The sequence below is a fragment of the Pristis pectinata genome, chromosome 28, assembly GCF_009764475.1.
Source record: "Pristis pectinata isolate sPriPec2 chromosome 28, sPriPec2.1.pri, whole genome shotgun sequence".
Taxonomy (NCBI): Eukaryota; Metazoa; Chordata; class Chondrichthyes; order Rhinopristiformes; family Pristidae; genus Pristis; species Pristis pectinata.
This window is the reverse complement of record NC_067432.1, coordinates 8,799,821-8,813,624: the sequence shown is the minus strand read 5'-3', so window position 1 is coordinate 8,813,624 and position 13,804 is coordinate 8,799,821.

Below are 13,804 nucleotides of genomic sequence, written 5' to 3'. Positions count from 1 at the left end.
GTCTTTTATGGAGTTGCAAGGGATGGGGGGTCACATCATAATCTTCAACCCATCTCCTCTGTGGCCATTTGACTTACTTCTGGGGCTAGTACAATGAGGTACATAAGTTAGGTTACCTTGGTGTATCCATGCTTCATTAGGAACAAGGGAGTTGTTGGACACATTGACTGCCTCTCTGCAGCAGCTTAACAGGAGTGGTCAGTACTGGGGCTAAAGTATTTTGAGCCCAGAAGCAAGGCATCCCAAAACAAAGGGGAAGCAAGGGACTGAAATGATGCAAAAAAGGAAAACGTGCTCATAATGCCAAAACCACATCTGTACATGTGATTCATGGAAGCTCTATATTCCTCCAGGAATATCTATGATTTGGCAAACTCCAGAACAAAAATTCAAATCCTGATATCAATTACTTGGCTAGTTGCATCACCTGCAAAGCCTGGTCTGGATTAGTCGTGCTTTACAGACTGTGACAGCCACAGAACTGGCCACAGTACTGCCAAGTGATGGATTAATGCCTTTGTGTGAAATTTCTTTGGCATATCGATGGAGGCATTAACCTGTTTAAACTGAACACATTAATTGGTTCAGTAAAAGAGCAGGTGGAAATATCTCCCCAGGTTCCTACTTGAATGCAGGTAAGGAGTCAAACTTTACCTCATCCATCTGTTCCCCAGATTTCATCTCCAGACTGGATCTTGAATAAAAGATTTTTGTTTAGCTTCACCAGTCGACCCAGAACTCTATTTCAGATGTATAAATTCTTCCTGGTATCGGTCCTTGATTCACACTTCTCCAGCTTGAGCCATTAAACATTTTGTCTTCCACTTCCGATTTGATTTAACTTGTTACTTTAGTTTTACCTTTCTATTCTGTCCATCCTGAGCACTTCCATAATAATTGTTCCAACCGTGTCTACTTTTCAGGCTAAAGTTTCACAGTGTCTTTAATCTGCCCTCAGTCCTCAGATGGTGGCAAGTTTACTAATATAATAAGTTGTCATTGGATCAATCACAGAGTGTAGAATTGTAGAATCAGGGAATTGTTACAGCACAGAAGTAAGTCGCTTGGGTAATTGAGTCTGTGTCAGCTCGTGACAGAACAATTCTATCCATCGTACTCCCCACAGCTTTCTCCATCGCCCCACAAATTATTTTCCCTCAGTACCTATCTAATTCCTTTTTGAAGATAACAGTTGAGTCTGTTTCGCCCACCACAACAGGTAGTGAGTTCCAGATCAAAACAAACTTCTGCACAAAACAGAACTTTCTCTCATCCTTTGCCAAAAACTTTGAATCTGTGCCCTTTAGTTCTTGAACCATCTGCTAATGCAGACAGCTTAACTCTCTGTCTGAACCAGTCATGATCTCGTCCACCTCCATTGAATCTCCTCTCAACCTCCTTTGCTCCAAGGAGAATAACCAGACTAACCTTACAGCCAAAATCCCTCATCCCAGGAACCATTCTAGTAAGGCTTTTCCATTACTCTCTCTTGAGTCATAGAGTCAAAGAGTCATAGAATCATACAGCACAAAAACAGGCCCTTTGGACACCATGTCCATGCTGAACATTGTTGCCATCTATACTAATTCCAACACTTTGCCTTGGCAATTCAAGTGCTCATCTTGACAGCCTTCCGAAAATGTGGTGACCAAACGAGTATCTTGTACGGGTTCAACTTCCCTACTTTTGTACTCTAAGCCTCTGGTTGTGAAACCTTAGTTCCCTTGTGCTTATACTAGTCACTCTCTCAAGGTGTTCTGTAGCTTCAAAGATTTATGCACTTGTTCACCCAGATCCCTCTCTTCCTTCACATCCTTTAGTACAGTACCAGTTAATGCAGATTGTTTTCCTTTTTGTGGACTGGATTAATCATGGAACATTTGTGGATCAACCACAGTACATTGGATATGAATAATTGCATTATTAATTTTGCCTCCAGCTCCGTTGCTTCCTGATGTACAAAATTAAAATGCAAATGAGACGGTTCAATTCACATCCAGTTACATTCCATTAGCAAGTACTGTGCACAAAGATAAGATAAAGTATTATCTTCATAATTGCTTGATGTAGCCAGGAAAAAAGTTCAAACACTTATTGAGAAAACTCCATAAAGGAACTTAGTACAATGCATGTTCATGATACTTCCAATTTGTTCCAAGGAAATATCAAAAGTATGAAGGGCAGAATTGCTCCCTTCTGATTCTTGTGGGTAATGCTGGCAAGGCAGTACTGAGCACCTGTCCCAGATGCTCTGAGAAGGAGAGCAACTATGGATTAGGGGCCATGGGTACAAACTGGGTAAGAGGAAGTGAAATGCAGATAATGCAGAGAGAGCACCTCTAAGTTCAAAATATGCATTTCTTCAGTTCTGAATTTGAGGAGCACACGACATATTTATAAGATTCTTTATTAGTCATGCGTACATCGAAACACACAGTGAAATGCATCTTTTTGCGTAGAGTGTTCTGGGGGCAGCCCGCAAGTGTTGCCGCGCTTCCAGCGCCAACATAGCATGCACACAACTTCCTAACCCGTACGTCTTTGGAATGTGGGAGGAAACTGGAGCACCCGGAGGAAACCCACGCAGACACGGGGAGAACGTACAAACTCCTTACAGACAGTGGCCGGAATTGAACCTGGGTCACTGGCGCTGTAATAGCGTCACGCTATCCGCTACACTACCGTGCCTGCCTTAGAAATATGGAACGCTTCACAAATTTGCAAGATGTTTGGAATTTAGAAATAGGGAAGTATTGTTACAATTGCACAGGGTAACGGTGAAGCCACACCTGGAGGAGAGTCATGGAGTCATGTAGCACGCCCTTTGACCCAACTTGCCCTTTGAGAACACGCCCTTTGACCCAACTCATCTGTGCCATCCAAGTTGCCCGAGCTAGCCCTCTTTGTCTGCCTTTGGCTCATACCCCTCTAAATTTTTCCGATCCACGTAACTGCCTCTGGCACCTCCTCCGGCAGCTCGTTCTATATATACACCACTCTCTGTTTGAAAAAGTTGCCCTTCAGGTCTCTTTTAAATCTTTCCCCTCTCGCCCTCTAGTTTTGGACTCCCCTACCCTGGGGAAAAGACTTTGTGTATGCACCTTACCTCTGCCCCTCATGATTTTATAAACCTCTATAAGGTCATTCCTCAGCCTCCCAGGCTCCAGGGAAAAATGTCCCAGTCCATCCAGCCTCTCCTTATAACCCAAGCCCTCCAGTCCCGCCAACATCCTCGTAAATCTTTATTGAACCCTCTCCAGAGTACATGCACAATTATGGTCCCTTTATTTAAGAAAGGATGTACTGGGATTAGAGGCAGTCCAACAGAAGTTCACAAGGCTAATTCCTGGAATGAGAGGTAGAGCAATGAAGGAATGGGCCGAATGGCCTGCTTCTGCTCCATTGTCTTGTGATCTTGTGAATCACAATTTCAGTCTCTCAGTATCCAAAAAGAATTTAACCATAAGACTAAATTTCACCTTCATCTTCTCCTGATTCAACATCTGGACCCTCCCAACCATTATTAGCAAGGAGTACTGAATAATGAAGGAGAACCATACATTTGGCTGAATTTCCCCATCTAACCTGAATGCAACATCCCAATGTTATCTACTCTCCATTTGAGAATCAGTTAAAACCTCACAAGAAATCTGCCTACAAGAGTGAATCTCAGCCTAATTTCTGAGGCAGGGTGATGCTGAAACTTCCTGAGTATTATACTCTCTTTGTGGTTTAACTCATTTTCATATTAAACATTTCTCTCCCTCTTTTCTCATGTAAATTATACTTTCCCTCCACCCACACCAACTCAATATATAAATATAAAAACTAGATGAGTCCATTTGCTCACTCTATTAGCCACACCCTTGCACTGTGACCTACATCACTATTTTCCAATGTTTCCTGTCTCTAGTTCTAGTTAATATCAAGCCATTCCCCTGATTACAGCAAAAGGAAATGGGACCTATTGCTAGGACAATCCAAACTGAAATTCAAAGCACATTAGACCATAGTACTGGATTTTGGTTGGTCATTATTTGATAATAGAGAATTCTTTCATGGTCTCCCTATGTATTGTGGTTTTTGCTCCACAACCCTCCAAGGCCTGTGTTCTTCTAACTTTGTCCTTTGTCCCACTATTGCTGATCGTACATCTCAACAGTGACTATGCTTCAAGAAATACTTCACTGGTTGATTTCCTGGAAGGGGCATGAAAGATTCTGTAGCAATCTTGGATTTCTTTCTTAAACTCTTACTTATCTTTTAATCTCTTCACCTATCATCTCCTCCAGTCCAGTCTCAATTTCATGCAATAAAGGTTGGATATTTTTTGCATGAAATGCACTATATAAATATAAGTTATTTATTGAATAACCAATTAGGGACTGTCTCTTATTGCACCTTCAATTTAATGTCTTCTCTGTATCCATCCTCTTCATTTCTCTTGAGCTTATTATCACTGGAGACGAGATGATGAGATAAATGATCATCACCCTGTTTCAATGTAAATTCACCAACCTTCGAAGTAAATGTTGCATTAACCTTTCCTCTTCCTATTGCATTGAAGCCACTCACTTTTGCTGGCATATACTACTATTTTCCCTGTATGGTGCTACATACCAACTTACTCACTCGTGGCTATTTGTCAAACCACTCACTCGACAGACAAAATGAGTGCATTTTCCACAAATCAGGACCAAGAAGCTTGGCTAATTCTCCGGCCCTGTGTTGACTATCTCATTCCTGTGTCTTGTGCATGTTTAATCATTCCACTGGTTACTGAACTCACCCCATTTCTGTCGCCTGATATTCTGTCAGGAATCAATCCTTCACTGTTCCACCTAATCTCCATCATCTGAGATTGTTTCCTGCCTGTGGTTATTCAGTTTATTCTAGCATATCCTGACCATTTATTCAGTTACATAAATCTGTGTTATGTCATAAATTAACTGGCAAATTGGACTTGGTGATTACAAAGATTCAGTGTGATGCCCACATATTAAAACAGCCCTCCTGTGGCTTGGTTGCAGAGTTTTGAAGGCAGTAAAACTGGCCGGGAGGAGAAAATTCACAGAAACCTGCTGAGACAATTTGAAGCGGGAAATGTTTCCTTATTATTGACAGTGGCGCTAATTCAAGACTGTTGCTATAGCTGATATTTTGCCGTATTGACCAAGCCTTCTTTTAGATGGAAGTCTTTTGGAACCTTTCATTGTCATATGTATCTCAAAGTAACCAAAGTATAGGATCTTTCAGAATATTTCACTGAAAACACTTCTTGGATGTAATGTAGCAAACATGGCAGCCAATTTGTGCACAGCAAGCTCCCATAAATAGCATTGCTTTGACATCAAGAACATCTGTTCTCAATAGATATTGATTTGGGGGGATAAATATTGACCAGGTAACTGCAGGTAACATCTCTGCTCTTCTTCAGAATAGCACCACAGGATCTCTCATATGCACTTCTCAGATCCTTGATTTAATGCTACATCCAAAAGACAGTGCCCCTTGCAGTACTACACAGTACCGTCAGCCTCGATTTTTGTGTTCAAGTCTCCAGAGTGGAACTTGAACTCAGGGTCCTATAATTTTGAGGTAAGAGTGATCTATGGTTGATAATGTGGAGCCTAAATAAATCTGAAGGCTCAAATATTATGTAGAATTTGTTAATTTAATCCAGCAGCATGTAGATCAGTTGAAGATATGGGCAGAGGAGTGGCAGATGGAGTTTAATTCAGGCAAGTGAGGTATTGCACCTTGAAAGGTCAAATGCAAAAGGAAAATATGCAGTAAATGGTAGGACCCTTAACAGCATTGATATACAGAGATATCTTGGGGTCCAAATCCATAGCTCACTGAAAGTAGCAACACAAGTAGACATAAAGAAGGCATATGTCTTCATCTTCATGCTTGCCTTCTGTCACAATGTCACATGAAGAGCAAGGTCACAGAGAACCCAAATGCAGAACACTAGAACAAGACTGGAGTCAGGATGCTTCCTTGGTACTGAACACAGAACAATAAACCAAATAAACCAAAGGAATCTTGCCTCAGGACTCTGAGACAGAGAGTCCCAACACAGAAATAGGGTTTTCTAGGAGAAACTACAAAACCAGGACTGCTCTAGAGTTAACAGCTCTAAGCAACCTGGAGACAAAGCATACCCAAAGATAGACCAATAATCTGGCAACCAGTGTTTGTGAAACCAGGGTTCTTATACTAGTCTCCTGATGGAACTCAGGTGTGTGTGTCATTAGGCAAATAAAAGTTCATGGAAACCATGTGCTGCACAACAAGGTACCATCAATGGGGATAAGGGGCAGAACCGAGAACCGAGAACCGAGAACCGAGAACCGAGAACCGAGAACCGAGAACCGAGAACCGAGAACCGGCACTTGGAACCATGACACCTTCATGCTTGCCTTCATCGGTTTAGGCATTGAGTATAAGAGTTCATTTAAGAATTCGTGTTGCAGCTGTATAAAACTTTGGTTAGGCCACATTTGGAGTATTGCGTGCAATTCTGGTCACTCCATTGCAGGAAGGCTTTGGAGAGGATGCAGAAGAGGTTCACCAGGATGCTGCCTGGATTAGACAGTATTAGCTATAAGGAGAGGTTAGACAAACTTGAATTGTTTTTGCTGGAGTGTTAGAGGCTGAAGACACACCTGATAGAAGTTTATAAAATTATAAGAGGCATAGATAGGGTAGATAGTCAGTGTCTTTCTCCCAGGTTAGAAATGTCAAATATTAGAGGGCATAGCTTTAAGGTGAGAGGGGGAAATTTTAAAGGGGATGTGCGAGACAAGTTTATTTAGAGTGACAGATGCCTGGAACGCACTGCCAGGGGTGGTGGTGGAAGCAGACATGATAGTGGCATTTAAGAGGCATTTAAACAGGCACATGAACGTGCAGGGAACGTAGGGATATGGATCATGTGCAGGCAAATGGGATTAGTTTAACTTGGCATCATGGTTGGCATAGACATTGTGGGCTGAAGGGCCTGTTCCTGTGCTGTACTGTTTCATGTTCAATGACACTTGTTCAGACAGCACATTTGACTTCTGGACTTAGCAAGGGAAAGACTTGAGCCAAATCTCCATTCCCAGGGATCCCCACAGGAAAGTACACATCCATTGTAAGTGGATGGGATTTTTTCAACGTATTTACTTATTTTCAGGTTGTGAGCATCACTGGTCACTTCCAACATTGTTGCCCATCTATAATTGCCCTTGATAAGATGGTGGAGAGCAGTCTTCACAGCTCACCGCTCTCCCTCTGGCGAAGATACTCCCTCACTGCTGTCAGTTTGCATGTTCCAGGATTTAGCCCAGTGAAAATGAAGGAATGGAATCAGAATGAGAATCAGGTTTATTGTCACTGATGCATGTCATGAAATTTGTTGTTTTGCGGCAACAGTACAGTGCAAGACATAAAAATTACTATAAATTACAAAAATAAATAGTGCAAAAGAGGAATAACAAGGTAGCGTTCATGGACCGTTCAGAAATCTGATGGCGGAGGGGAAGAAGCTCTCCCTGAAATGTTGATTGTGGGTCTTCAGGCAATATATTTCCAAGTCAGGATAGTATTTGACTTGGAGAGGAATCTGCAGGTGGTGGTACTCCCTGCACCTGTACCCCTTGTCCTTCTTGGTGGCAAAGGTTCTGGGTTTAGCAGGTGCCATCAGAGAGGGCCAACTGCAGGGCATTTCATAGATTGTGCACACTGTAGCCATGAAATGCTGGCGGTGGAGGGAGTTCATCTTTAAGGTGGTGGGTAGGATACCCATCAAACAGCTGTTTTGTCTTGGATAGTGTTGAACTTTCTGAGAATTGTTGTAATTGCACTCATGCAGGCACGTGGACAATATTCCATCCCCTCAGTCAGGCAGCATCTGTGGAAGGAGAAACTGTTAACATCTCAGGTCCAGGACCTGAAGTGTTCTAATGAAGGATCCCTGACCTGAAATGTTAACTGGTTCTCCTTCCACAGATGCTGCCTGACCTGATGAGTGTTTCCAGCAATTTCTGCTTTTTGTTTCGGATTTCCAACATCTGCAGTTTTTTGTTTTATTTTCCACTCCAAACCTGCGCCTTGTAGATAACAGGAGCAAAGTGGCTCATTGGGTGAAGAGTGACTGACTGAGATGCATAAATTTGAATTATATTCTGCTATATCGAGGGATGGTCCATTGAGGGATTTAAATTATTTAAAGAGCTTGAAAAGATATAAAGAGAAAACTATTTCCCCTGCTTGAGAAGACTCATGAATAAAAGGAAGCAATGAAACTAGAGCCTTGCTATTCAGGAGCAAAATCAGGAAGCATATTTTAATGGGAAAGGAAGTTGGAATCTGGAATTCTCTTCCAAAAGGTTGTAGATACTCACACATTGAAAGCTTTCAACATTGATAGAGAAATCTCTTTGTCAGGACAGGACACCAATAGCTATGGGGAAAATGTAAAGGCGTCGAAATAGATGTCAGTCAATGGCAGAGCAGACCCAGAGGGGCTGAATGGTCTCATCTTATTATTAATGTTACTATGACTGGAGTACAGGAACATAGTCCAACTACACTCTGGTACTTGACAAATTCAGCCGACACTAGTGTATTATTTTTCTTCTAATCCCAAGTGCTTCCCAAAATTCATGTTCAAATGATGCTCTCTCACCAAACCAACACATTTGTCATGATACAAAGCCATCAGTCTTAACCACATTCTTATTCTGACTTAACTTTTCCTTAAATGCTTTTCTTGCACATTTTGTTCCAATTCCCTTCGGATACTCATGTTTTAACACAAAATATATAAAGAAAGCAACAGTACAATTCATCACCAGCAAAATACATTGCGAAAGGAACATCCCTTTGTCAGTTGCACTTGCTAAATATCTTGTTCCAATCCTCCTCTGGAATTACTTCAGATCTTTAATTATTAACTTTATTATCAAAGGAGTTTATTCGTCATCACTGTTCATTAACAATGAATGAGACATTGAGGATGTTTGACGCTCAAGCAGATCTTTCAGCAGTCTCGTAGGATTAGGGCTGACTTTTTCCACTCTGGATTCTGAGATGACCAATAAGTTCAATGTGGGAACTTCAGACTCTTCCACAGATGGGCCAGGGATTCGACTACAGCACTGGGGCTGTACATTCATAACAGCAGTGGAAGTCCTGTTATTTTCACACACAGAGAACTATATGCATAGCTCAATGTTAACCTCTGGTACAGCTCTGGTACAAAAACACAGTAAACTAGCAGTCACGTAGTGTGCAAATCCAGGTACTACCTACTCCCCATGACATTGTTCCCCTTCCTCTTCCTCTCTGCCTCCACACACACACACATGCCCTCAATGGTATTGTTTAATTGGTCTCAGTCAATGCATTTCTGGGAAAGGCCCAGAGGATTCCATGAATTTTTCCAAGGAAACAAAAGGTGGAGGTGATTAGTAGAATTATCACCATGTGCAACTGCTGGTGACGTACTGTCAAACATTCTGATTTAGACCATGTCTCTGGATAACCTCTGAGCCCAGAAAACTGCTTGATGTAATATTAAGCAAAAAATCTTCACAGAATCCCAAAACATTTCACAGCCCAAGATGTTCTTTTAAAATGGAGTCACTGTTACAATTTAGGAAACACAACAGCTAATTTGCACCAGCAAGCTCCCACAAACAATGACTGAATAATTATTGTTTACTGATATAGATTCAGAGATGAATGTTGGACAATTTAGCCAGGAGATCTCCCGTACTCTCCTTCAAAGTAGTGCCTATGGGATCTTTGATGCCCATCTGAGAAAGCAGGCAAGTCTTCGGTTTAATGTCTCGGCTTCAACAGTGTATCATTCTCTCAATATTGCACGAGAGTGTAGCCTAGATTTTTATGTGTAATTCTCCAAGTGGTACCTGCTAACTCAGTGTGCACCAAGTGAGCCACAGTGGTCACACTCTATAGACAGAGCTCTTGGATGGAGAATAACCAACAGGCGGGGAGTAAAACTCAGTTAAAAAATGTTCTCCAACCAAATTATCAAAGAGACATAGTCAACAGGGAGAATTTCATCCCTCACAGTTGCTGCATAATTTGAATTACCATGCCGGTCATAACGCTGTTGCCAATTACTTTGACGATTGACAACGTCTTGAACACTTCATAGCTTTGCAATATGTGGGATTGTCCACCTCTGTGCTCTGTAACTCCAAGTTACCAGCTCATTAGTGAGTGAACTGACAATTTTGGCCTTTCTTCCTCCCAGCCCAGAGTAATTCAAACACAAAGCAGTTACCCTACAAGTTCAAACTTGGTGCAGAGTGGTTAATACCTGATTCTAATGTTACAAGTCAGTTGTACAACTCGCACAGATAGGGCCCAACTTTTTTCTGCAATAGAATGGATTCTGTACCTGGCATTAGACAGTGGGTGGCACTTCTTTTTCTTAATTAGAAGCTTGTGAGTTCAAATTCATTGACTTCAATGAAGCCAAGCTTTAACCAGAGAACATCATGTAGCCACGATTATATTGCATTTGGTATTTGTAACTGAAGATAACTTTCTCGCATTATCTGATCATTACCATATTATTGTCTATGAGAGCTTACTGCACATATATCAATGGCTGTGTTTTCTATAATGCAACAGGAACAACACCTCAAAAATATCCTTTGTAGCACTTCAGGTCATCAAAGGTGCAATAGAAATTTGTGTTTCTTTTTCTTTTTGCAAGCTTCAACTTGATCTGATTCAGATTTAAGTTGCATTTATATAAATCTGTATGAAGCATGGTCATACAGCTATTGGGTATGTTCACAGCTAATGGAAGCGTTTCAACCTTGGCTCAATGCCTTGGTGATCATTTCACACAATTTAGTATAAGCCACGGGGAGCTGGGTTTGGTCTGCTGTGAGGCACTGTAATGTGGAAGAAATCCCTACTCCCCTGATGTGGGAGGTAAAATTCTTGTCAGACCTCGGTCTCCTATTGTAAAGTGAATGTAGGCTGTTGGGTAGGAAAAGATTGACATCAGCTGCAATGCCTTTCATGGAGGATATTTATATTGTATCTTTAATATAGTTGAACGCCCCAACGCACTTCACAGGGATGTTATCAACAAAGTTTGCTCAAGAGTGATAGTCAAAAAGATGGCTTATAAGATGCATCTTAAAGGTTGGAAAGAGACTTAGAGAGGTGGAGTGATTTAATGAGGAAATTCCAGGGCATCAACAACAGGAGGCCTGGTTGCTAATGGTGGACAAGTAAAATCGGTGACTAGAGTTGGAGTAACACAGAGGTATCAGAGGGTTGTAGGGCTGGGGAACAAAACAGGGCTTTTGAGGGATTCGAAAACAAGGGTGAGAATCCTACTGTGAAGGTATTGCTTAAAACAATGACTCTATTAGCTTAACCTTAAGAAAATACTCCTTGGCCAAGACAGGCAAAGGCTGCTGTACAGATCCCACTAAATCAACCAAGATAAATCGTCTTCTCCAGCGGAAGAGGAAGAGTAATCTGGAACTAGTCCTAAATGAGAATGACTTTAACAACTGCCTCCAGCACTGAAATTAGTTGAAAGTAGTTTAGCTTTTGTCAAAATATACTCTTAACTCCACAATCCAATTAACTCTTTTCTATTTGTATTGGTGTGTGTTTGTTATGTATTTGATTCCTCCCAAGGCAAGTGAAGCCATTCACAGTGTCCCACACTTAAAGAGTGAATCTGAGAGCACCAGCGTGTGCAGATCAACAGAGACGTCCTTAATATCAATGATATCATCCTCCAAGTGTCAGAGGACCTGTAGGGTCAAATGGAAGGTCTTACAAATTACTGTCAGTCAAATGCCTCAGCAGACAGCAGGGGGATTTGTGGCAAACTTGGATGATGAGGTCACTGCTCTTCTTCTTTGCAGAGCTCTGAGACCTTCACAAGATCAAATCAACACTGACGGCCAATTTAGTCACCACGGCTGCTCCCTGTAGTGGTCACCATAGCAACACCTGTTTGCCACCAATTATTTTTGATGTGTTGCTCAATTAACCGTTGCAGATAAGAGACGTTTTATTTCCACCTTGTGTAGTAACCTGAACCAAGACTCATACCACTGGAGACCTCAGCTCAGCCGAAACCTTGGATTGTCGAGGGAGGAGGGGGGGGGGGGGGTGAGAGAGAGTGGAAGCAGAACAGGGATCTGGCAGCTCTCCTAAGGTCAAAGGGCATCTTGCTTACTGAGATCCCATTCTTCTGTGACAATAATTGCAAATAACTTTTAATAAAGCCTTTTGATCTTTAGTCTTTTCTATTGAACGGATAAGGTTTGCATATCCCACTTTTGAATGGTCCCCTTGTACAATAAGATGGACTCTTGACCTCACAATCTACTTCATCATAGCCTTGCACCTTATTGTCTACCTGCACTTTCTCTGTAACTGTAACACTTTATTCTGCATCCTGTTATTGTTTTTCCTTGTACTACCTCAATGCACTGCTGTAATGAAATGATCTGTATGGATGGCATGCAAAACAAAGTTTTTCACTGTACATGTGGCAATAATAAACCAATTTACTAATTTACCATATCAAAGGTGAACTTGTCACCAGACAGAGAATTCCAAATTGGTTCTTGCTAAGGACAATCTACACCTCAATGTCTGTGGGTTGGTGAGAAGAGTGAGAGTAGCTTGTTAACACTTTGACAAATGCGTCAGCACTATACTGAGATTAGTCTGTTGATGAATTCAGGGGAGGTTTGCAGATGTCTTCCCACTACTCAATGGCTTATCACCAACCATGCCCCCCTCTATCTCAAGAGAGAGGTAGTAACCAAAGCTAATGCTATCCTTCAAGAAGTTCTGCTCCGCTCTCCAACAGGGTTTGCATTTGTCCCTATTGTCATGCCATCCAATGAGCAAGTGGCCTGCTATCATTTCAAGAATCTCTGTGAATTATTTTTCCCTAATCCTACACAGGCAATCAGTCAATTTCCAGGAGATTCTCGAGTCATAAAGAGATTCAGCACCAAACAAGCCTTTCAGCCCTCCGAGTCCATGCTGACCACCAAGCACCATTTTTACACCTAGTCTATAACTTCATCTCCCCACATTCACATTGACTCCCCCCAGTTTCTAAAACTCACCTACACACTGGGGGCAATTTGCAGCGGCCAATTAACCTACCGACTCCCACATTTTTAGGACTTGGAAGGAAACCAAAATACTTGAAGGAAACCCACGCAGTCACAAGAAAGCATACAAACTTCACACAGACAGGATTGAATCCAGGTCTCTGGAGCTGTAAAGCAGCAGCTCCCCTATCTGTGCCACTGTATTGCCCTAGTCCATGGTTAATGTGCAGTATTAATCCACATGTTGAGGTGGCCTTTATTTGTACTGGATGAGGATATAAATGACTGCTGGTTGGCCCTCTTGACCTATAAGCAATGCACAGAGAAAAGGTTATGGGGGACAACACAGAGGATGCCCAAAGGAGAATCAGAGCAGGAGGAAAATAAGGTGATCCTGTCAAGCACCGTTCATGGATCGTGTTGTTTGTAACCGCAAGCTGCAGTGCACCAAACACTCTGTTTCTCTTTCACCTGTGTGGTATCCTGAATGACTGTAATGAATTAGTCTTCATGGTCCACTGCAGGATCCCCTTCCAATGGTTAAATGGTCCCAGGAAACTAAGGCTTCCGACTCAAAATCAGAAGCCCTCTTTGCTCGGTGTGCTTCAGCTCTATACAATCCTACTCAGCACTTGGAAATGGACTGTGCAGACACATGCTGAAGTGGATTG